This window comes from Drosophila pseudoobscura, chromosome X (assembly GCF_009870125.1).
Source record: "Drosophila pseudoobscura strain MV-25-SWS-2005 chromosome X, UCI_Dpse_MV25, whole genome shotgun sequence".
Classification (NCBI taxonomy): Eukaryota; Metazoa; Arthropoda; class Insecta; order Diptera; family Drosophilidae; genus Drosophila; species Drosophila pseudoobscura.
The window spans coordinates 26391486-26414103 of NC_046683.1; the positions used below are offsets into that span (position 1 = coordinate 26391486).

The 22618-nt window shown below is 45.9% G+C and overlaps 1 long non-coding RNA gene across 1 annotated transcript; it reads right to left on the minus strand.

Moving 5' to 3' along the window:
• Positions 1-10115: 10115 nt before the first annotated feature.
• Positions 10116-11417, minus strand: LOC117184860 (uncharacterized). The gene is made up of 3 exons (XR_004470330.1): positions 11270-11417; positions 10394-10792; positions 10116-10321 (listed from the first exon to the last, which is right to left on the minus strand). It is a non-coding gene; the product is annotated as an uncharacterized lncRNA (long non-coding RNA).
• Positions 11418-22618: the final 11201 nt, after the last annotated feature.

The following is a 22618-nucleotide window of genomic DNA, read 5'->3' on the forward strand; positions in this document are numbered from 1 at the left end:
GTTAAAGATGAAATCACAAAGGTAAAAGCAAACTAGCACACTAGCCATACACGACTCCGGCGTAGAGTTCTCCCCACCCAACCATAATAGTTAGGGCCGTTCTTTAAATAATTCAATTCAATTGAATAACTAGAATATATATTGAATATATTAGATGATGATTTGCCTACTTGTCGTTAGTCTCCAAGAGAGAAGATTAAATAAATAAATTACCGTAATAAGAAAAAGGGCCCCAAGAGCCTCACCTCTTTTCTACTTAAAACCCTGGAAAAGCTGCTGGTTCTACACATCAGGAATGATGTAGGCTACTAATGTCGACCACCAGCATGCTTCAATCAAAGGCAAATCGGAGGCGGCGGCATTGAACTCGTAGTAGTTACATACGAGAAAGCCCTTCACAACGAAAAGGATGTACTTGAAGTGTATTTAGTTATATCCGGAACATTCCACAACGTGAGTACGAACGCTATAATAGACCGCCTAGGAGCGACCAACACATACCCCGCACTCAACCCGCGTATAGGCTGGTGTAAAAAGGGTGGGGCACCGCTTCCATGTCAAAAAGGGCCCACAAAGGCACACCTGAGGGTGGAGTCCTGTAGTGGAGACCTCATCCTCTTTACCAAGAGGTTACATGGTACCGATATTCATCTCGTCGAAAATTGAAAAAACTAGGCGGACCCCATAAAATTAAGTCAAACACCACAAGTCAAACAATTGACATGGTGACGTAATGAAGTGGGGAGGGTGAAAACAGCTTTGACTCCTTATTAAAGACGGTGACTTTAACCCTATAAATATTAAAAAAGAAATCAACAGCAACACAATACTCAAAAAATTGAATGCCTTTGCTGCACTTCGTGGTAGACAGCGTTTGTTGTTGTTTGCATTTCTACTCTTCGAGTACGCTGCTCTTCCGGCTCATCGCACTGCTGCCTACTCTCTTTGGCGCCTACTTCTCGTTTGCCTAACAGATCTGTCCGGTGCAGTTTCATTTCGGATCTTCGCCACGTCGCGCAGTGGAGACTTCTGCCATTTCAGCGTTCGAAAATATTACCTTCTGAACGAAATAAGAAACAAAATGAACTTAAAGGAAAAACTTGCAATTTTTTACACTTCACCACTAATAATTTTTTGTAGTATTTTGAGAGTACTATCCATGGTAAAAGGAATTGAGAGCCTCCCATTTGTTTTTTTTTTTTTTGTTGAGGTAAAAGCCACAAAAGAGCGGTCACTCACGCGACTTCAAATAGTCATGTCTTTAGACATCAATGCTAATAATCGGCAAACTCTGCGAATTGTGTGCAAATTTGGAACTTGAAATATTTTTGACATAAATAAGAAATATGAAGCTTTATTAGTAGACTTATGATTTTTCAAAATTTGGCCTGTCCTGTTTTTGCGAAGGATTCTTCTGGGTCACTCACGCGACGTCACTAACGCGACATTTTTTCCAATGCAGTTTTGTGTGCAATTATATTTATAATAATAGTCATCACATTAATATTTAAGCTAAGAACAAGAAAAAATAAAAAAGCGATATCCATGAGCTCCAAACGACTTAAAAATACTCGATGTTACAGAAGAAAAGAAATTAATTTATTTTAAATTCGTTTTTGCTTAACATATTGTTCCAGTCCCACCTGAACGATAGGTGGCCAGGGCTGATGGCTTCCGCCATCTAGCGGAAGTCCAAGGAGGCTCGAGGTGTATGGGGACATCGGGGGGAGCTGGAGCCGTTACTGGGGATATAAGGAAGAGAATAGGATTAGTTATATGTATTAGTAAAGGAAAAAGGGATAAATTGGAGTGAAAATATTAGAAAACGTGGATTGGATTATGGAATTCGTGGAGCGTGGAAGGAAGATTAACGTCGAAAGTTGAAATTTTGTGCTTAAAACAGAAAGTTTGAAGTGAGTACAGAAAAATGCGGGCGAGAAAATAGGTTGTAATGCAGAAAATTTTACTCACAGCCGGCAAGGAATATAGCCACCAGAACCGGGCCAGAAGGTTTCCTGGAGAGGAACACTGGAGTTCGAGAAAGTCGACTGCAGAGAAGAAGACTGTCCAACGTGAACCTGAGTGATTTCGTTCCAGTTGCGCGTGTGTGAGCCAAGTAGCGCGGGACGTGTGAAGGGGGAGGGTGAAAGAGGACGATTTAGCTGCCAGGGCGATTCTAGACACACCGCACGATGGTTGCATCGCCTTCCAGTGCGTGCCACACGTTTGGTCTCATTCACCACGTAAAAACCCCGAAACCCTATTCACACACACACACACACGCGCACACGTATACACGGACCTATATAAATTTAGGGCTGACCGGCCACGGCCAGCGATCGCCCACGTCGTGTGAACTTAAAGAAAAAAAACATAATCCGCACTCCAAACACCGTTCCACATTAAATGTTATTTTGTTCCGTGTGTTGTCCTTTATTCAGTATTTAGTATTAGCTTAAACCGTTTAACGTAAAATCTTGGCCATTGAAAAAAAATATGTAAAAACACCAACACCTTTCACGAACCTAAATCTGCGATCAGCTGTTCAGTTCCAGAAGATTAACCCTTAGTGGGTGACGCGGGGGTCCCACCGTATTTGGTCGAGCGATTTGTGGAAAAATATTGTTTATTGTTTATGTCCCGGGGACCCTTAAAAAGAGCTCTTGGTAGGTTAACTCTCCGTAGAGGCCCGAGTTAAATTAACTCCCGTAAAACTGGATCCACTCATCTACACATATTCCATTACGTATGGGTGAGGGCATCCCTTTTGGTTGAACGAAATTTCAGCAGTTATTTCCGTGTTTGCCTTTGTGTCGAACGTTTTGGTGTTTCTTTTTGGTTAGTGATAATTTTGAGTATATCTTTTTATTAATGAGAAAGATGAAATTGTCAATTTATAATTATTAAAGCTTGGATATATACTGAAGCATGATGCAGTAAATTTAAAATAGAGAGAGGACGCGTGGCGTAAGCCATGGAGTAGGCCAGCCGTTACCGTTCCAGCAGAGGGTGGCCAAAATGAACGTTGTGTTTGGTCCCAGGTAGGGCGGGCGCGCGAAGTGATAACACCCAAGCTTCACCCACTTGATAGCCGTCTGTTTATGATTTTCTTTGTTGTTGTTAGTTTTGATGTCCCGAGAAGTAGTATGTCTCCTGTTTTGTCTACATTTGGCGGGCAAAGGGAACTACCCAGCCCTGGGGTCGACAGCTAGCCGCCATTGCCCCCTGTGAAACAAGCCAAGTGTAACAAATGGCGCCCAATCTATTTTCGAATTCGCATGCATCTTGACTGGCGCAGGTTCGGGTGGTATTACAACAAATGTCACAGATGCAGGGAATGAAAATAAATAATAAATTTTGTGGAGAAGACGACAGCTTGCGAAGTGCAGTTTAGCTGTCCCGGCAGAAGTCGCTGGTGCAGGCTTAAGGTGAGCGTAAAGCTGGTCCTTAATGGACCGGGGTGATTGATGGTAGGGATGGATGGACGGAGGCAGTTAACGGAAATATAAAATATGTGATAGGGACTTACGAATTACAGTTGAACATTTTGTCGCTATTCGATGTCGCAAGTGAACGTAAGTCACTGCCGTTCAACAAAAAAATGGACAGGGAATTTGCGACGGACACATTGCCTGGTGGACTGTGATATCGAATAAATCTGTGATGGAATATGATATTGGAATAAGTTAGAGTAAGTCATGTAGGTAAATGTTCATTATAGTTTCGCACCTGTTTGTTTAAAACAAAGCCGCTTTCGTGTTTTTGAACCTGTTGTCTGTCTGCCGAGAGGTGGTGAGGAGTAGGTGGCCCGGGAGTCGTAAAGACAACACACGATGCATCTGTTGTCATGGCAGATCGGTATGATGGATGACAGGAACAAATCACAAGCAAAGTGAGCTCATGCACCGTGAGGCTTCTCGTTTATCGGCCATCGCTTAGTTTCGCACCTGTTTGTTTAAAACAAAGCCGCTTTCGTGTTTTTGAACCTGTTGTCTGTCTGCCCAGAGGTGGTGAGGAGTAGGTGGCCCGGGAGTCGTAAAGACAACCCACGATGCATCTGTTGTCATGGCAGATCGGTATGATGGATGACAGGAACAAATCACAAGCAAAGTGAGCTCATGCACCGTGAGGCTTCTCGTTTATCGGCCATCGCTTAGAGCGATGACTAGAGTAGATGACAGGCCACACAAAGGTGGTGTTCGTAATTGTAGGATATCCGTAGAGCGACTGTCAAGTGGAGCGCAGAAACTGGAGCGGTTACTGGTCCCGGCTAGTCACGTGTCCCCCTCTTAATGAATCTTGTAAGAAGAAGAAGGTTAGGTTAGGTTAAGGCGGTAGCCGGGAGGGGGGGATAAGAGCCTCCCGCCCCCAAGCTCACTTGGACCTATAAAAGGTCCGTTGTGTTGCCGCATGGGCAAGTGCCCCTTCGCGTTGCCCGAACCGTGAGAGCATACTACTGCAGGTTAAGGGCAGTCCATCCTGTGGCTTGGATGTATTTGGACAAGGTCCCTGGTTTGATTTCGGACAGGTCCGAAATGTCCGTGAGGAAAGCGGCCCCGAGAATACGAAGACGACGATTTCCAAGGGCTGGGCAGTGGCAGAAGAAGTGGGGGACCGATTCCTCCTCCTCCTCGTCGCGACAACTCCTGCAGAAGTCGTTATGAGGGATTGACAGTCTAGAGGCATGAGTGCCGATCTGCCAGTGTCCCGTAATGGCTCTAGTAACTGCAGAGCACTGTGCTCTGCTGAGTTTATACAGCTCTGCTGAGCGCTTCTTCGATCGATGTGGCCATATCAATCTTGAGACTTTACAGGAAACGGTTTGCTGCCATCTCCTATTGGCATTTTGCTCGAACAATTCGTGAGTTAGGAGCCTGCACGTAGCCAAGGACATCGCTACTTGCTCCCTCTCCGATAGGAGAGGAATCGTAGTACCCTGCCTGGCTAGCTCGTCGGCGGCGTCGTTCCCCTCGATGTCCCTGTGGCCGGGGACCCATATAAGGAAGAGATCTAACTGATCTGCGATCTCGTGCAGAGACCTGCGGCAGTCATTTACAGTCGCTGAGTTCGACGATATTGAGCCTAGAGCTTTGATAGCTGCTTGGCTGTCCGAGAAGACGCACACTAAGTGCGTATCTAGGAGTAGTTTGGAGACGATCGAAATGGCCTCCTTGATGGCTTCAACTTCCGCTTGGAACACACTACAGTGATCCGGGAGCCTGAAGCAATGACTGATGTTCAGCTCGCTGCAGTAGACTCCGCCTCCCACGCGGCCGTCTAGCTTTGAGCCATCAGTGTAGAAGTGGACCGCATTTGTCCTGGTTCGCCATCTCCCAGTCCTCCCTAGATGGGATTGATACCTGGAAGGGCGTCGAGAGGTGATCACTGGGGATACAGTAATCTGTCCTCTCTGGTAATTGCGGGAGTCTCATCAGGATTCCCGAGTGCCCAACCGCGGATGCTTTCCACAGTCTGGCTTCTCTCATTCGGAGGGCGGAAAGTGGTGCCACCTTCTTTCCCATGAGATCCACAGGGAGGAGGTCCAGCACAGTATCCAGGGCTTCCCCTGGAGTAGTGCGTAGCCCGCCAGTTATGCATAGCTCTGCCATGCGTTGAACTCTGCTGAGTTTATTGAGGCCTGTCCTTTTGTCCAAGGCTGGCCACCATACCACCACTCCATAGAGCATGATTGGTCGTATGATGGCGGTGTAGAGCCACCGAACTATATAGGGGGTCATTCCCCATTTTAGTCCGATGGCTTTCCTGCAAGTATAGAGGGCCACTGTGGCCTTCTTTACTCTATCCTCTATGCTCAATTTCCAATCGAGCTTTCTATCGAGGATTAGGCCAAGATACTTGGCGTTGCTGCTGAAGACTAGCGTTTCCCCACATAGTCTTGGGGGAATCAGTACCGGAACTTTGTACTTCCTAGTGAAAAGCACCAGTTCCGTTTTAGACGGGTTAGGCGTCAACCCGCATTTGTCTGCCCATGCACTCACACAACGTCTGCGGAAATTTTCCGGAGAATGCTATGGCAACGTCGTCCGCGTACGCCACCACACGGCACCCACCCCCCTCTATCTCCCGCAGCAGTGTGTTCACTGCCACGTTCCGTAGGAGAGGCGAGAGGACTCCGCCCTGCGGTGTGCCTCTGCTGACAAATCTGGTACACGTTGACGTCCCCAGTGATGCCTCAACCGTCCTGCATTGTAGCATCTGATCGATCAGGCTCACCGTCCTGGAATCAACGCCCAGATCCGTCAGTGCGCCCGTGATGGCGGTCGGAAGGATGTTGTTAAAGGCGCCTTCTATGTCGAGGAAGGCTACTAGGGTGTACTCCTTAAAGTTAAGGGACACTTCGATGATCGATGTGATCGAGTGTAGGGCCGTTTCGGTGGATCTTCCCTTCCGATAGGCATGCTGGGAGTCTGAGATCAGACTGGACGGAATGCAGTGAGATGCAGCCCCAGGAGCCGCTCCATCGCCTTTAGAAGAAAAGACGATAGACTTATGGGTCTGAAATCTTTTGGGGCAGGGCGAGGGCTTGCCTGCCTTGGGTATGAATACGACTTTGGTCTGAAGCCAGGTGTCAGGAATGCACCCGTGGGAGAAGATTCCCTCGTAAATGGCTTTATGTCCCGCGTGAATCAGTTGGGCAGGGAAAATGCCGTCTGGCCCCGCGGACTTGAAGGGTTTAAAGCTTCTGATCGCCCAGGAAATGTTCTCCTGGCTTAGCAGTCTCAGGATGGCATTTGAGGCGACAGAAGGAGGCGCGAGGTAGTTGGGTCTGTTTTCATTGCAGCCAGGGAAGTGGGTATTTAGGAGAAGATTTAGCGACTCATTGCTGGACGTAGTCCACGACTGGTCGGTGTTCCTCAAGTAACCCAGGGTGGGTGTTGTCTTCGAGAGAACTCTGCGCAAGCGTGAGGCTTCTGAGTTACTCTCGATTTCGCTGCAGAACTTATGCCAGGAGGCGCGTTTGGCTTTTCTAAGTTCTTTGTTGTAGGTTGACAGACTGGCCTTGTATTCGGCCCAGTTTTGCTCAACGTTTTCAGCCTTAGCTTTATTGAAGAGTCTCCGGGAGGCTTTCCGGAGTTCACCCAGTTTTGGATTCCACCATTCAGGTTTCTTCCGGCCTCTGTTCTTGCCAGAGGGGCATGCTTTGTCGAGCGCCTTATTGCAGGCGTCGGTAAATATCTTAAGAAGACGAATCGTGGCCTCCGTGGAGAGCTCCTCCTCAGATGGGGGCTCAGGAAGAACACGACAGAGGTAATTAGAGTACCGAAACCAGTTTGTCGGTACTGAGAAGGAGAAAACAGTTTCCACGTACCTGTGGTCCGAGAAGGAGTGCTCTTCCAGGACCCTCCAGGATACAATGTTACGCTGTAACTCATGAGAGGCAAGCGTGAGGTCCAGGACCTCTTTGCGGTTTTTAATAATAAAGGTGGGATCACTACCCCAGTTTAATAAGACCATCTGAGTGGTCAGTAAGTAACTGAAAAGGTACTCACCCCTTTCGTTTGTGTCAGTGCTTCCCCACTGACAGTGATGTGCATTGGCATCGCACCCCACAATTAGGCCGATGTCCTTGGCCGAGCAGTCTGCGATTAGAGCCCGGAGAGGCGCGTGTGGAGGGGGGTCTGGTTGTTCATGCCCCATGAATGCGGAGCAGATCCTAAGTGAGCGCTGCTGGCCTTCGAGGCTCACTGCGGTGTGGTCTTCATTGCTGAAATTTGGGAGCAAATGGCTTTCACCTTGCCTTGATGCCACCCTGCGTCCTCACACTTTGGCGGTGGTCCGCCGTTCTCCTCAAGTTCCAGTAGGAATCGGTCCTGGAGCTCGTTCTCCACCAGGTGCCACTTATCGCGAGGGACATGGCCGTCCTCGGCGCCCCTGTCCAGGACACCGATCAGGGTCTTGCCCCTCGCCACCTCAGCGAACGACCGGTTCGAGCGGGTTTTCACCCGCTTGGCTTGCTGGGCTTGGCCTGGCTGATTTGCGGGGTCCTCCGCTGAGCGTTGCCGCTTGTTGGGCGCCTTGGCTGCGCCCTTTCCGGCTTTGGCTGGCTGGAACAGTGGAAGGATTGAGGAGGCCCACAGCCTCTGCTCCTTTCCTTCGGCTGACGCCCTGAAGTTCGGGTCTTCGCTGAACAGGATGAAAGCCGCTCGTCTCCTGTCCTGGTACGACGGCTTTTCTCCCCGTGGTGCAGAGACACTGCCCGCCGGGGCTCCCATGGGTTCTTCGGTCCCGGTGCGCTTACCAGCCGCGATTACGCTCTGCTTGGCAGCCACCCCGGTATCCGCTTCGCCCTTGGAGCCACCCGACTTGGAAGGACCCGATTGGCTTTTCGGGCCCCCCCTGGCTGCGGCTGCTGCCTGAAGACGGTGGACAGACTCAGTCTCCTTCCCCGTCTTCTTTGGACCCGGTTTCCCAGGCGCTGGTGCAGAGGGATTGGCTTGTCCCTCCGGTACTTTAAGAGGAGTACCGAGCTCCTTTGCGGTTTTGTTGGTTTTTATATTTAGAGTGTTTGACATAGTAGTTCCCACGAGTAGGCGGGAAGGGGATGGTCACCCGAGGCATAGCCCGCTTGCCCCGGGAAGCCTGATTTAAACTGGAGGTCGGCAGGTATCCAGAGTCCGCATATTAGCGACCGGGCACCCCCCCGGCCATGCATCCCTCGGCATATAACAGTGTCACCTTGGATTGGGGTAATTTCACTGAGAGTTTTCTTCTCTCCGCCCGACTACCATTCGCCAGCATCCTAGCAGAGACATGACCGTGCTAGGACCTGTTTCCAGCCGCCCTCACGGGGAGAGTATAGTCGCACTTCCACCGGTGTGCACAGTTACGGCGGGTGACGGTTCGCTCGCAACGCTCTTTGTAATAGGGGGGGGTGTGAGACGCAGACCGCACCGGGTATTACTAACCGGAGCGGCTGCGCCTCAGTTCCGAGTTCACAGTTGTGCGAGCCGACCCGTCATCCGTTTGTCCCCCTGTAGCACCCGATGGCTGACGGCCAACGGAATTAGGAATTTTTGTTGTTAGGTTTTGTGTTGTGTTGAATGTGTTTAAAGTTTGAGTGTCTTAGGTGTCGATTGAATATACATGTATGTTATTATTTATTTATTTATTCAAATATTTAATTGCATATATATCGTTAACGGCGCTAGTTGGCGCAATATTTATATCGGTATTTATTTATTTATTTATCGGAGTATTTATTGGTCCGAAGCGTGGTGTTATTTATTCTTACTAGTTATTTCTTTGGGTATTTATTTCTTTATTTATGTATATTATCTTAGTTTACGAGTTTCCCTTTTTTTTGTAATATTGGTGTTGCTCGGTGCAGATGCCACAAGAAGGGGGTAGTCGACAGTATCATACGCGATCACGCGGAAACAAAACAGTGGACCAGATAGGAGAAAGGTCAGGGCGATGTTTGATCAAGCTCGGGAGGAACTTGGAGCTGTGGGTGGGTTGCCAAGAACACCGGTCCGTTGGCCCAGGCTCATGCGACACACAGGGCAGCGAACACTGACTCGATTAGTCGGGTGTTGCAGGAAGAGTTGCGTAAGGGGTTTATCGAGCTGATGCACCAACTCAACGAGGTACTCCAGCCGGTTAGACAGCTGCAGCAGCAGAAGGAACCGCAGCGGCAGGAGGTTCACCACGAGCAGGAGTATCGAGGAGCAATCCCGAAAAGGAAGCCGTCTAGCACCAAAACCATTTTTGTCTCGCTCGGGGCGAGGTGGTATTGGTCCGGAACCGTCTTCAGGAGTAGGACAGACCGCATCCAGTGAGCAGCATCAACGGGGTGGGCGTCAAGCGCGAAATTGGCGAAACCCAATAGCACTCAGACACTCGGGTCAGGGTCGTGGCGAGGGTAGGAGAGCTGGTGGGATTCCTCGAGAAGATCCGCATCCAAATCCCCTGGGTTATAGACCTTGGCTACGGTGGGGCCGAGTCGAAAAATGGGACGTGACGTTCGACGGAGACAGCAACAAAATAACAGTCGAGGATTTTGTGTTCCGAATTGAATTCCTACAAGCCCAATGCCGCTGTCCGTGGGATGAAGTTCTAAAGGGATTTCATCACCTGGTTACAAAAAACGCGCGGGAATGGTACTGGCAGTACATCCGTGATCATGGCGGTGGTGTTTGGCAGGAACTAAGGGGCGACTTAATTGCTCGTTTCCGAGGCACGGCGTCCGAGTTCGACCGCATGAGAGAACTGCGAGAAAGAATGCAGCGGTCAAACGAGAGAGTGGAAGACTTTTTCCATGTCATGAGAAAGCTCGCGTCGAGGTTGGAGATGCCACCACCTGAAAAGGAGATTTTAAAAATCGTCAAAAAGGCACTCATAGATGAGATAGCCAGTTTCGTCTACGGCTTACGGGTTTATTCCTTAGACCAACTGCGGGATGAGTGCGTGGAAATAGAGGCACATCTGAAGAGCAAGGCTCGATCTTCGTGGCGAGGAGCACTCAAAGCCACAAACTATGGTCGCGGGGCGAATGCGAACGTCAGCGAGGTCGCGCAGGATCGGTCGATTAGCGATGAAGAGGCAGAGGTCATTGTGGAAGCGCAAGTGGCACAGCGTGTTCCACAGAAGTTGATTTGCTGGAACTGCGGGCAGACCGATCATGGCTTTAGGGACTGTATGGCATCGGAGAGGCGAATTTTCTGCTACTGGTGTGGAAAGCCCGATGCATATTGTCCAACCTGTCCGAATTGCGCGGGAAACGTGAAGAGGGGTGCGATCCAAGCAGGCGAATCACGCTCACAGAAGGGGCCTGCGCAGAGAAAGTAACTTAAGGAACTTATCATATGAAGAGCGCTTAAGAAATTATTTAGAAACCAGAAATAGAATATTTTCTGAACTACGAGTGGATGGTATGAGAGCACTGTCGGTGCGGGTTAGAAAGGCGAGATCCCGTTTTAAGCAAAGGCGAGCTATGTGAAGGCAGGTGATTGCGTCAGTAAAGCGTTGTTGCAAGAAAGACCCGAGAGTTTTCGCAGAAATCTCTATAATGGGCGAGTCCGTGCGAGGCCTGTTGGATTCAGGCGCTACACACAGCATGCTAGGGTGTAATGGTCACGAATTCCTGGAGAAGCTGGGCGTGGAGGCTGGTCGATATTCTTCTATAGTGAAGGTAGCGAATGGGGAAGATCGCGCAATCGTTGGCCGAGTAGAATTACCGGTGAGATACAAGGGAGAGGTAAAAAGATTAACGTATTTCGTATGCCCTTTCTTGGAACAGGAAATTTACTTGGGGGTAGACTTTTGGCGGGTATTCTCATTGGCTCCTGAGGTGATGGGAGAAGGTCCAGTAGGGGCATCTCACAGATTAGTGGAAGAAGTGCTGGCTGATCAAGTCGCTCACTATGTGGAAGGCCCGGAGAAGGAGATAGTGCAGGAAGAATTGGAGTTGTCAGAAGAGCAAAAGGCAGCCTTGGATCAGGTGAGGGCAGAGTTTCTGACTTTCGAAGCCGTAGGCCTGGGGAGGACGTCGAGAGAGACTCACAAAATTCAGTTGGGGAAGGCCGAGCCTGTGAAGGATCGATATTACCCGCTGTCGCCAGCGATGCAGGAAGTGGTGTGTAGTGAGGTGGACAAAATTTTGGCTTTGGGAGTCATCGAGTACAGTGATAGTCCGTGGAGCAACCGTACCACCGTGGTGCGAAGGCCGGGCAAAAATCGTTTCTGTCTCGATGCCCGAAAGCTCAACAAAGTAACCATCAAGGACGCTTACCCACTTCCTAGCATCGAGGTGATTTTGTCGCGTCTCGATCAGACGATATATACCTTCAGCGTCGACTTAAAATTCGCTTTTTGGAAAATCGAGCTGGACGAGCAGAGTCGACCATATACGGCGTTCACGGTGCCGGGACGGCCTCTGTACCAGTTCCGTATGATGCCCTTTGGCCTCTGCAACGCCGCACAACCTATGTAGACTGGTCGATAAGGTGATTCCGGTTGAGATGCGTTCAAACGTCTATGCGTATCTCGACGACTTGCTGATTATAGCTGAGGACTTCCAAACGCACATAAAGATTCTGCGACAGGTTGCCGAGCATCTACGAGAAGCTAATTTAACGATAGGGCTGAGCAAATCTCATTTTTGCTATAAAAACATTAAATACCTGGGATTTATAGTGGGAGGAGGAGCGCTGAAGATGGATCCGGATCGTGTGTCGGCCATTTTGCGCATTCCCGAGCCGCGATCTGTTCGAGAATTGCGTAGTTTCCTCGGAACTGCGGGCTGGTACCGCCGCTTTATGAAAAACTATGCTGAGATGGCCGGTCCGCTCACAGACGCCCTGAAAATGTCGGGAAATGGAAAGTTTCAATTGACGGAATAGGCAAAACGAGCCATGGGGGAGCTAGAAGCTGCACTCACCTCGGCACCAGTCCTGGTACACGCGGATTTCAAGCGGCACTTCTACATACAGTGCGACGCCTTACATTATGGAGTAGGAGCCGTACTCTTCCAACGGGATGACGAGCAGAACGAGAGGCCCATAGCGTTTTTCTCTTCCAAACTGAATTGCCACCAAAAAAACTACTCGGTGACAGAGAAGGAGTGTCTGGCAGCCCTCATGGCGATCCTTAAGTTCCGTCAGTACGTAGAGCTTATGCTGTTTACAGTCATAACTGACCACGCTAGTCTCAAATGGCTCATGACCATGAAGAATCTGGATGGTCGCTTTGCTCGTTGGTCCCTTCAACTGCACGCACGCCTTCGATTTCGGCATAGAACACCGGAAAGGAGTGGACTATATAGTGGCAGATATATTGTCGCGCAGTATTGAAGAGGTGGATGTGGATCCGAGTGGTTCCTGGGTTTCGAAACGGTGGAGTTTGAATCTGAGGAATATCAGGAGTTAAGGAATGCAATCACAGAGAACAAGGAACGCTTACCTGACTTCCAGATTTTTGATGGCATTATATTTAAGCGCATGCGCTTTGAGCGATTTGACAATCAACTGGAGGGCTCCGTCTGGAAATTGTGGGTTCCGAGTTCGCTGAGGGCCGCGCTGATAGACAAAGACCATTTGGATGAGAAGACAGCGCACGGAGGAATCGCGAAAACCTTGCACTTATTGCGTAGGCAGGTTTACTGGCCGAACATGGCGATAGAGGTGCGGGATTATATCCGACGGTGCACCGTGTGCAAGGAGTCGAAAGCGCCGAATTATCGGATGCAGGTCGGGATGGGGCAAGAAGTGGTCACTGAGCGCCCGTTCCAAAAACTTTATATTGATTTTTTGGGCAAATAATCACGGTCAAATAACGGTCAGGCGTGGATATTTATTGTAGTTGACCAGTTCTCTAAGTTCACATTCCTAAAAACCATGACCAAGGCCACAGCAAAGGAAGTTGTAAGATTCCACGTTCACGAGGTGTTTTACAAGTTTGGAGTGCCGGAGATGATTCACTCGGACAATGGGGCTCAGTTCGTCTCGTGTAGTATGCTCATATTAAAGTAAAGTAAAGTATTCATTATTTCGAATCCCCACTGTACCGACGGTACTTAAAGAATACACACTGTAACACTTTGTTTCAGTGTTTACGTAACAATAAAGTCCCAGACACTCTGGGTGATCGTATTACGATTCACTCAAGAATGCCTCGAGCGACCCAAGTGCAGCGTCAGCATGTTCCCATGACTTGACGGCACTAATATACATGCATACACACATATATCTTCCCTCGCGCTCTCGCTGCTAACAGCGCTGAGCATACTCACACATATACATACTAACATATAAGAGATAAGAACACATAGTTCTGCCGCTCCGCTGCCGGCGTCATTGGCAGCGCAGCTCCGCGGCTTTTGGCTTACAAAAGCCCAAAACACAATTGTAAAATTCAGAATATAAAACACAATAAAACAGATCAGAGGGTTGACCCCCAAAGATCCAAGAAAAGGATTGTACGTCGGTCGTCGACCGTGACAGGACCGATATACGTCCTACGCGATGATCGATCTAAGGATTGAAAAAAAAAATTTCTAAAAAAGTGTTAAAAATAATAGAGACAAAGAATGGTCGACATTAAAAAAAAAAGAAAAATAATACTATGTGATTTTGTTTTAAAAATCGGACACAGTCAAAAGAAAATTGATGAATTGGAAAAACTATTGAAATAGTGTTGTCCCCAGTGCCAGTGCCAAGGAAAACCCCCAGCCGTTTCACCAGACCCATGCACGACTGCCGACGATATTACGCACAAACCCATGTTGGATTATAATTTATACCCTTAAATTTGGGGACTACAATGCGGCCCGAAATATATAATACCCAAGAAGATTTAACAGCCCACGCTACAAAGAGCGTACACGCAACATAAAACCTGTGCGAAGACCAGCACCGGCCCCACCAGACCCAGCAAGGGCCAATAATATAAGTGCGAGTGGCATAGGACCGCCCCTTGCACCGTCGATGGACCAACAGGCCAATAATATAAGTGCGAGTGGCATAGGACCGCCCCTTGCACCGTCGATGGACCAACAGATTCTGCTCCTACCGAGCAAAGGGATGCACTCAGCCTACAGAGGCTTTACAAGTGTACCCAAACGATGGACCTCGCCCACTCACAATAGCTGAGTACCGGGCACGACAAAAAAAAGCCCCAACCCCCCACCAACAAAGGATCAACTTAGCACTGGTGCGAAGAAACGCAAATGAGCTGCAGAAATGCCATGCCTCATATTGCCAATAATTATAATTTTCTAACTCAAGTTGAAGCACCCTTAAAGTGCAACTTGAAAGTTCTAACCTCTGTTAGGCTGTTATATTGATGAAATTTTAAAGAGTAAAAAAAAGGAAGGGTGTTCATGAAAAAAAAAATTTTAATAATTTTTTTTTATTATTGAAAAGAATAAACGAATAGCAGATAATTTAAAAAAAAAAAACCCCCAACATTGTAGAAACCAATTTTTGAGAGAAAATCATCACCATGGGTTGGTTCGGTTCTGACGATAGTCAGACCAAAGACAATACGGCCAATGTGGTCAATAATGTCAAAATAATAGACCACAGGGATGATCTCAATGCACTCTGGTTATTACTTCTGATTTTAACCATTGTCAGTGTTTTACAATTCCTTTTAACATTGTATGTAAAACATAATAAGATATTTATTTATTTATTTATTTACAGCGAGGTTAGAGTTAAAACTATTAACCTAGCTTATTAATGATAGCACTGGTTACTATGACCTTCGGCTATGTTGTTATTATGTTATGCTTATTATATTATGTTTATTATATGTGAGATGTATTCCATAGGTTTTATATTAGAGTTAGATTAATGGATATAAGTTGGTTTCTTTTAGATATTTTATGATTAGGTCTATTTCAGTTTTAGTTGGGTTAGAGAGGAATGTCAGTGGATTATTGTTAGCGAAGATTTTAAAACGTATGTCTGTGAGTTGTGAGGATGGGCAGTCTTTGAGTAGGTGTTCTATAGTTACTGGAACGTTGTTCAGGCAATGCGTACAAGTATTTATTTTGGTTGGGTCTAGGTAATGTTGGTGAGTTATTCTTGTATGTCCTAGTCTTAGTCTAATTATTTTTGTTTGTTTTATCCTTGATGTGGTGTTTTGGTCTAGTCTTTTGGTGAATTTGTCGGCTGTTATTTGGTTGGGATTGATAAATTGATACCAGTTCGATGTTTGCCCTAGTTTTATAAGTTTGTCTTTAAGCATTTTTGTCTTGAGGTCTTTATTAATGTCTGATATATTGTTATTGTGTGTGTATGTAAGGGGCATTGTTGAAGCTGATTTTGCTTTTTGGTCTGCTAGTTCATTTCCTTTTATGTTTTTATGACCTGGGATCCAGAGTAGTTTTATTTTTGGATGTAGTTACATTAGAAGAGATCTAATTTTAGATTCATAATAGTTGAAGTTATCGGGGTTGCCTATGGCTTGAAGAGAGGATAGAGAGTCTGAGCATATCATATATATCCCGCGCATAGATTTGACAATTTGTATTGCCTCGAATATGGCTATGATTTCGGCAGAGTAAATTGAAGAAAAATTTTGTAGTAAGCCCACTTTTAAGGTGTTTTTTTCAGTTGTGATTGCAAATGATGTGGTACTTATGGTTTTGGATCCATCCGTAAACAGAAAGGTGTGATCATTAAATTGGTTTTTGATGGTAAGAAAGTGTTGTTGGTATATAGAGTCGTGTGTATTATTTTTGTCTAGTTTTTCAAGTTCGGTATTTATGGTATTTGGTTGGAATTTCCAGAAAGGTAGCTTAGTTTTTATTTCGGGTTTTATGAGAAGGCTTATGTTTTGTTTTTTGCAATGTTGTAGAGAGGTATTGCTGAAGGTATTTTGTTGTTGAAGTGGATTCTGCCTTGGAGGGACTTTGAGATTTTGTGAAGAGGTGAGTTGTTTGGAAAATAAAGGTTTTTTATTAGTTTGGCTTGTAGAAAGTCACGTCGATCTGCAACTGTGTTTATGTTAGCTTCCATTAAAAGATTTGTAATCGGGGTTGTCCTGAATGCTCCCAAAGCTATCCTTACTGCACAGTTTAGAATGGTTTGAATTTTTTTAAGCCAAGTTATTGAGGAATTGCCGTAAAATACTAGTCCGTAGTCAATTTTAGAAACTATTATTGCTTTTGTGATTGATATTAGTGTATGCGTATTGCAATTGAACTTGTTCTTGGAGAGACATTTTATTATATTAATTTTGTTTGAGAGAGAGCTAGCTAAGTCTTCTATGTGTCTAGTCCATCTATATTTTGAATCGAATGTGAGTCCTAATATTTTTAAGTGGTCTACGCTCGGAATGTTTAGGTTTCTCGTTGTTATTGTGCATTTACAGTTATGTTTACGGCATATATGTAAGTGTTTGCATTTATCAAATGATAAGGATGAGCCTGAAAACGAACACTATTCGTCGATTTTTTGGAATAGATCATCGAGATTGAAATTTTCTTGGGTTTGGTTTTTTTTAAATTTGACAATAATATGAAAATCGTCTGCATAGGCTGTGAATGTGAGATTTCGTTGGATAGTAATGAGGTTTGCTAGTTTATTATATGCTATTAAGAATATAATAACTGATATCGGTGATCCCTGGGGGATTCCGTTATGCAGAGGAAAAGTGCTCGATAGGTTGTTTGCTACGCGACATTTGATTTTTCTCTTGCTCATAAAATTAATAATATAGTTAGGTATTTTTGGGCCGATGTTCCATTTTTGGAGTTGCTTAGTTATTGCATTTAGTCCAATTTTGTCAAAGGCTTTATTGAAATCTAATGATACTATTGACAAATGTTGTTTGTGGGATAATGCATCAGTTATCAGATGATCTAAGTACGCTAGATTGTCTGTAACTGATTTTCCACGTTTGAAACCAACTTGATTTGTGTGTATATGTTTGTTTGTAGCAACAAACCACCACAACCTCTTGGCTATGATTTTGTCTAGGACTTTTGCGAAGCAAGAGTTTAGAGAAATCGGGCGGTATGAGGTTATTGATGTTTTGATGTAGCCGGGTTTAGCTATTGGTATAACAAGACCTATTTTGTAAGCTTGGGGTATATAGTTATTAAGTATATTATTGTAGTGTTTTAAAATTCGATCCTTAACTGCTGGGGATGTATTTGAATTAATGGGTAGGAGATTCGATCAATACCTGGTGTATGGCCCTTTAAGCTTGAGAGTGCGGAGGAAAGTTCTATGGAAGTGATATCTGATTCTATTTTCTGTGCAGATTGCGATAGAGGAGAGCTTTGATATGTTGAAATTGAATATTTGTTGTTAGTGAACATGGATGAGAAGTTGGAATCTTTGGACTGATCAGACCAGTATTCGGCAAATGAATTGGCAATGGAGGGGTTATCTGAAGTTGGCTGTAAAGTGGTCGGATGGATAATTGTATGGATGTTTTTCATATTATTCAGTCCACAAAAGCGTCTTATATTTGACCAGGTTTGACTTGTCTTTGTTTGTGGTTGGATTTCTGAAGTAAAAGAGGAAAGTGACTTATTTTTTGCAGATTTAATTACTTTTTTAAATTTTGCCGCTGCTTTTCGAAATCTAATGATGTTTGTAGTTGTAATGTGTTTTTTTAGTTTGTTCCATGCTTGTTTTCTTTCGTTGTTGAGAGTTTGCAGTCCATTGTTCCACCAGGGAACGTTTCTGGGATGGTTTTTAATTGATGTTTGTGGGATGGTAAGATGGGCGCTTTGTAGTAGAATTTTATTTAGACATGATGATTCTTTATTGATATTGTTTGAGCGCGAACTTTTTGTATTAAAGTAGTCAGTTTTTTCCTTAAATGCATCCCAGTTGGCTGAGTTTATTTTGAAGATTGGGTTGTTTTGTGTTTTATTCTGTTTGTTATTGTTAAAGAGTGTAATGAGGATAGGGAAATGGTCACTTCCGTGAAGGTCGTCGATGATTTTCCAGTTAGCGTATTGGAATAAGTCTGGAGAGCAAAATGATAGGTCAATATGTGTGTATGTATTGTGTTAATCTGTGTATGTGTGTAGGAAGCTGGGTTGCATACGGTACATAAACCGTCTACAGTTTGGGCGTCGCAACTAGAACTTGAACCAGTTGGACTGCGGAGAGGGTATCCTACGGTGCGCAAATGAGGATCTGAAGACACAGCGACAGCCTCTGTTGATTGCGATGGAAGATGAGTGACAGGCAGTTGTGGTACTGTTTCTGATACTGATTTTATTTACAAAAATGATTCTTATTTATAGGTACAAAAGTGCTGAGTATTTAAAATATATGTTTGTGTATTATGGATAATTTTGGTGTCTGGTGGGCAATTGCGACATTTTGATGGTCAGCAAATGCCTCCGCTGTCTTTGCACTCTGCGGAAAGAGTGCATTGTCAGCAGAACTCACTGCAGTGGCTAGTGCATTGTCAACAGAACTCACTGCAGTGGCTAGTGTGTTTGTCGTGAGGTATTATATTTCAAACAAATGGAACACTGTGTCATGCCGACGGGTCTTATACGCTATTGCTTAAACATACTTCTGCAACTGAACATTCTCCCGGCCGTTGAAACTGTGTTCAACCATCGTTCAAGTCGACGGTAAACCGGCGTGCTAGGGGTATAGGGGTTGATGACGTGGCTGGATCGGGATTTGATGGCCTTGGTTTCCATAGTTGATACTTCTTCCGGGAAATGATGGCAATGATCAGTAGAATTGATATTGCTAGGGCTGCATAAGCAACGAGTTGATGGTGCTGCACGGTGGTGAGATGGTGTGGCAGCTCGTGCTGATTGATGGCTGATAGTTGCTGGCGTAGATCATCAAGCTCTTGAAGGAAGTCTGATGTCTGGTTCTTCAGTTGCCACATTGGTGGCGAGGGTGATGTCTCCGGTGGGTTCACGTCACCAAATCGAGTGTACGTCGATTTTACTTCGCTGATTGTGGTGCTGAAGGTACTGATGCTTAATTTAGGATTGCGAGCAGTGCAACCAGGGGCCATGGAGAGCAGCCCAGTTCCTTCCAGTGTTATGGTTGACGGAACTCCGTTGCATACTGCTTGAAGTTTAGTTGTAGAATGCGTTGCGAAGATCCATTTGTTTGGATGCTGAGTTTTTAGCCACACCGTGTCAGCCTTTGTGTGTGTTACCTGACACAGTGTTTCTGTTTTATTGTTAAACAGTTGAAACTCACAGCGATTGTCCACATTGAAGATCGTCTGGTGGTCAAAGCAGATGAACTCCTCGTTGTGTACTTTAAGACAACGTCGGAATTCCTCTTGGGTAGTGCCCATGAACTGGTCTCGGTGGATGTTAACTGTTACTATGGTGGTCCTGAGGTTAAATAGACTCCAGCTTGTTGAATCCCAAAACGGAATTGGGATGATGCTGAAGACTTCGAGCTGAGCTGTTGAGACCAGCGGTAGTGTCAGCTTGAAGATGACGTGCCTTGCAGTAGGGGTTCCTTCAGCTCGCATGATTCTGTATAGTTGAATCACCTCCTTCGTTGTGACCGGCAGTATTTGATCTTGTGGCAAATGCTCCCGTATCTGGTCTAGTTGGTCTATTAGTTGCTCGGGAGACACCAGAGTGGGGCTTATTCTCCGATGATGAATACCGATTAGGACATCAGATATGTCGGACTGCATTCGTTGGAGAGTTGTTGTGAGCAGCGTTAATTGTGCTAGTAGTCCTAAGTACGCTTGAGTCAGATGATCGCTGTGATACGACCCTCTTTCTCGGTTGATAGTAGCCAAGTGCTGTTCCAAAGTTTTTAGGCGATTATCAGTTGTTAATTTGTCCTTTCTGACTACGTTTATTGTCGCGTCGACAATTGATGTTTGGTTTTGGAGCAGATGTAGTAGAAAGTCTTCGTTGGTTTTCACTTTCTCAATCACTTGAGTCATCTCTTCTGCGTATTTTGCGTCGAGAACACCAAACAGGCTGCTTGCTATGTTTCCTATGATGTCCAGCGGCGATCTGCGTTTTCGAGAGTTTTTCATTAAAACGCTTCCTGCTTGTAGCTCGTTATACACATGTTGAAAGTGTTGAACTATGGAGTTACATGCCGGAACATTTTTTAATTCAGGGCACATGTATCGTAACTCTGAAATTCCGGCAGACATTAGTTGCATATCCTTCCAATATGGGTCCAAGTCATAGTATACGATCATGGTCCACTCAGACGTTGCTATTCTTGATGTTCCAAGTTTCTCATAAAATATTCCAGGCTTGTTTGCGAATTGTGTCACATTTATTGACTGTGACCATGCTAATGGAAGCATGAGCAACAGCACCACTAACGTTGATGTTAGTGTAGGTGACAATTTTGTTGTTCGCTGTGTGGGTGGCTCATCAATTTCCGTGGTGTCACTGATCACGTTGTGGGGGCGTTTGATTGCCACATCTTCCGGAAAGAGCGGCGCTAGACGAGTGATCGGGCGCTTGTATACGCCAGATGCTGTCTTAACGTCAACCACTCGTACGTGGTTGTCCTGTCCAGGATATGTCTTAATGATGCGACCCATTGGCCACTTCATTACAGGAAGGTTGTCTTCTTTAACCAAAACTAATAATCCTTCAGGTACGTTTGGTGAAGCGGTCTTCCATTTATGCCGAGCTTGCAATTCTTGGAGGTATTCTGTAGACCATTGTTTCCAGAATGAATGCTTTAGGCGCGATACCAATTCCCAGCGCTTGACCAATGTTCTTCCTTGATGATCAGCGTTGACGTCAGGAGGCGTTGTCAATGGTTCACCAATCAAGAAGTGTCCTGGGGTGAGCGCTGTTGTATCAGTGGGATCATTTGACATTGGAGTGATGGGTCGAGAGTTGAGAATTGCTTCAATTTCGATTATCACGGTGTTTAGTTCTTCAAATGTCAGTGAGGCTGTGTTCGTGGTTGTTATCAACAGCCTTTTTGCTGATTTTACCGCCGCTTCCCAGAGGCCGCCGAACGATGGGGCCCTGGGAGGAATGAATTTAAAATCCACTTGTTTTTTGTTGCAATGATTCGTGATCAGAGCGCTTGCCTTTGAGCTGAATATAGAGTCTTTTAATTCTTTAAGCTGGTTGTTTGCACCCACAAAGTTCGTTGCATTGTCGCAATGAATAGTTTGGCACTTCCCACGTCTACTTAAGAATCGACGCAGGGCGGCCAAGAATGCCTCTGTGGTCAAGTCGCTTACCAGCTCCAGGTGTACTGCCTTTGTGGAAAAGCAGCAGAACACGGCGATGTATGCCTTATCAGGTCTTTTGCCTCGGATCTTATGGTGGATCGTGATTGGTCCACAGTAGTCGACGCCTGCGTTAAGAAACGGGCGTGCTTGTGTGACTCGTTGTGCTGGGAGATTGCCCATGATCTGGTGCATCAGCTTTGGTCTTGCCTTGGTGCATCTAACACAGCTGTGGATGATGCTTCTAGCCATTGTCTTGTCATTGATAATCCAATATTGTTGTCTTGCGATTGCCCTTAGTGCTTGAGCACCACAATGCATGTTCTCCTCATGTAGCTCCCGCAAAATCATTTTAACGATTGGGTCATTGTAGGGCAGCAAAACTGGGTGTTTTGCGTTGTATGGAAGCAGGGCTTCTTCAAGTCTACCACCAACTCGGATGAGCTCATCGTCTCCTAGGAAGGGAGATAACGATATGATCGAGCTCTTTTTATCCACAGTCTTATATCGTTGGAACTGTTTTAACTCTGCTGTAAACTCGACTTGTTGTATGGTTCGCAGGATTATAGTGCGGGCGTGAGTCAGTTCTTCTGCGCAGAGCGTTGTGGTGTTCGCTCTGTTGGTTTTGTAGCAGAAGCGTAACATATATGCCACAATGCGTTGCAACTTGTGAAACGAGTTGCTATGTTTACAAGTGTATAATTCATCCCCAAGTGCACTAGGTGTGATTGGCAAGCTCACATGTTTGGCCTTTCTCTCAAGATTGCTAGGTTCTATGTTGGGTGCCTTCGTCCAGTTGTCTCGAGATCCGTGCAAGAATAGTGGTCCATATAACCACAGATTGTGATCTGCCAGCCTGCTTGCTGCGATTCCTCTCGACAGGACATCGGCTGCGTTGTTGGCCGATGACACGTGACGCCATTGTGACTGGTTTGTTAATGCCTGGATTTTGGCTATTCGATTCGCCACAAAG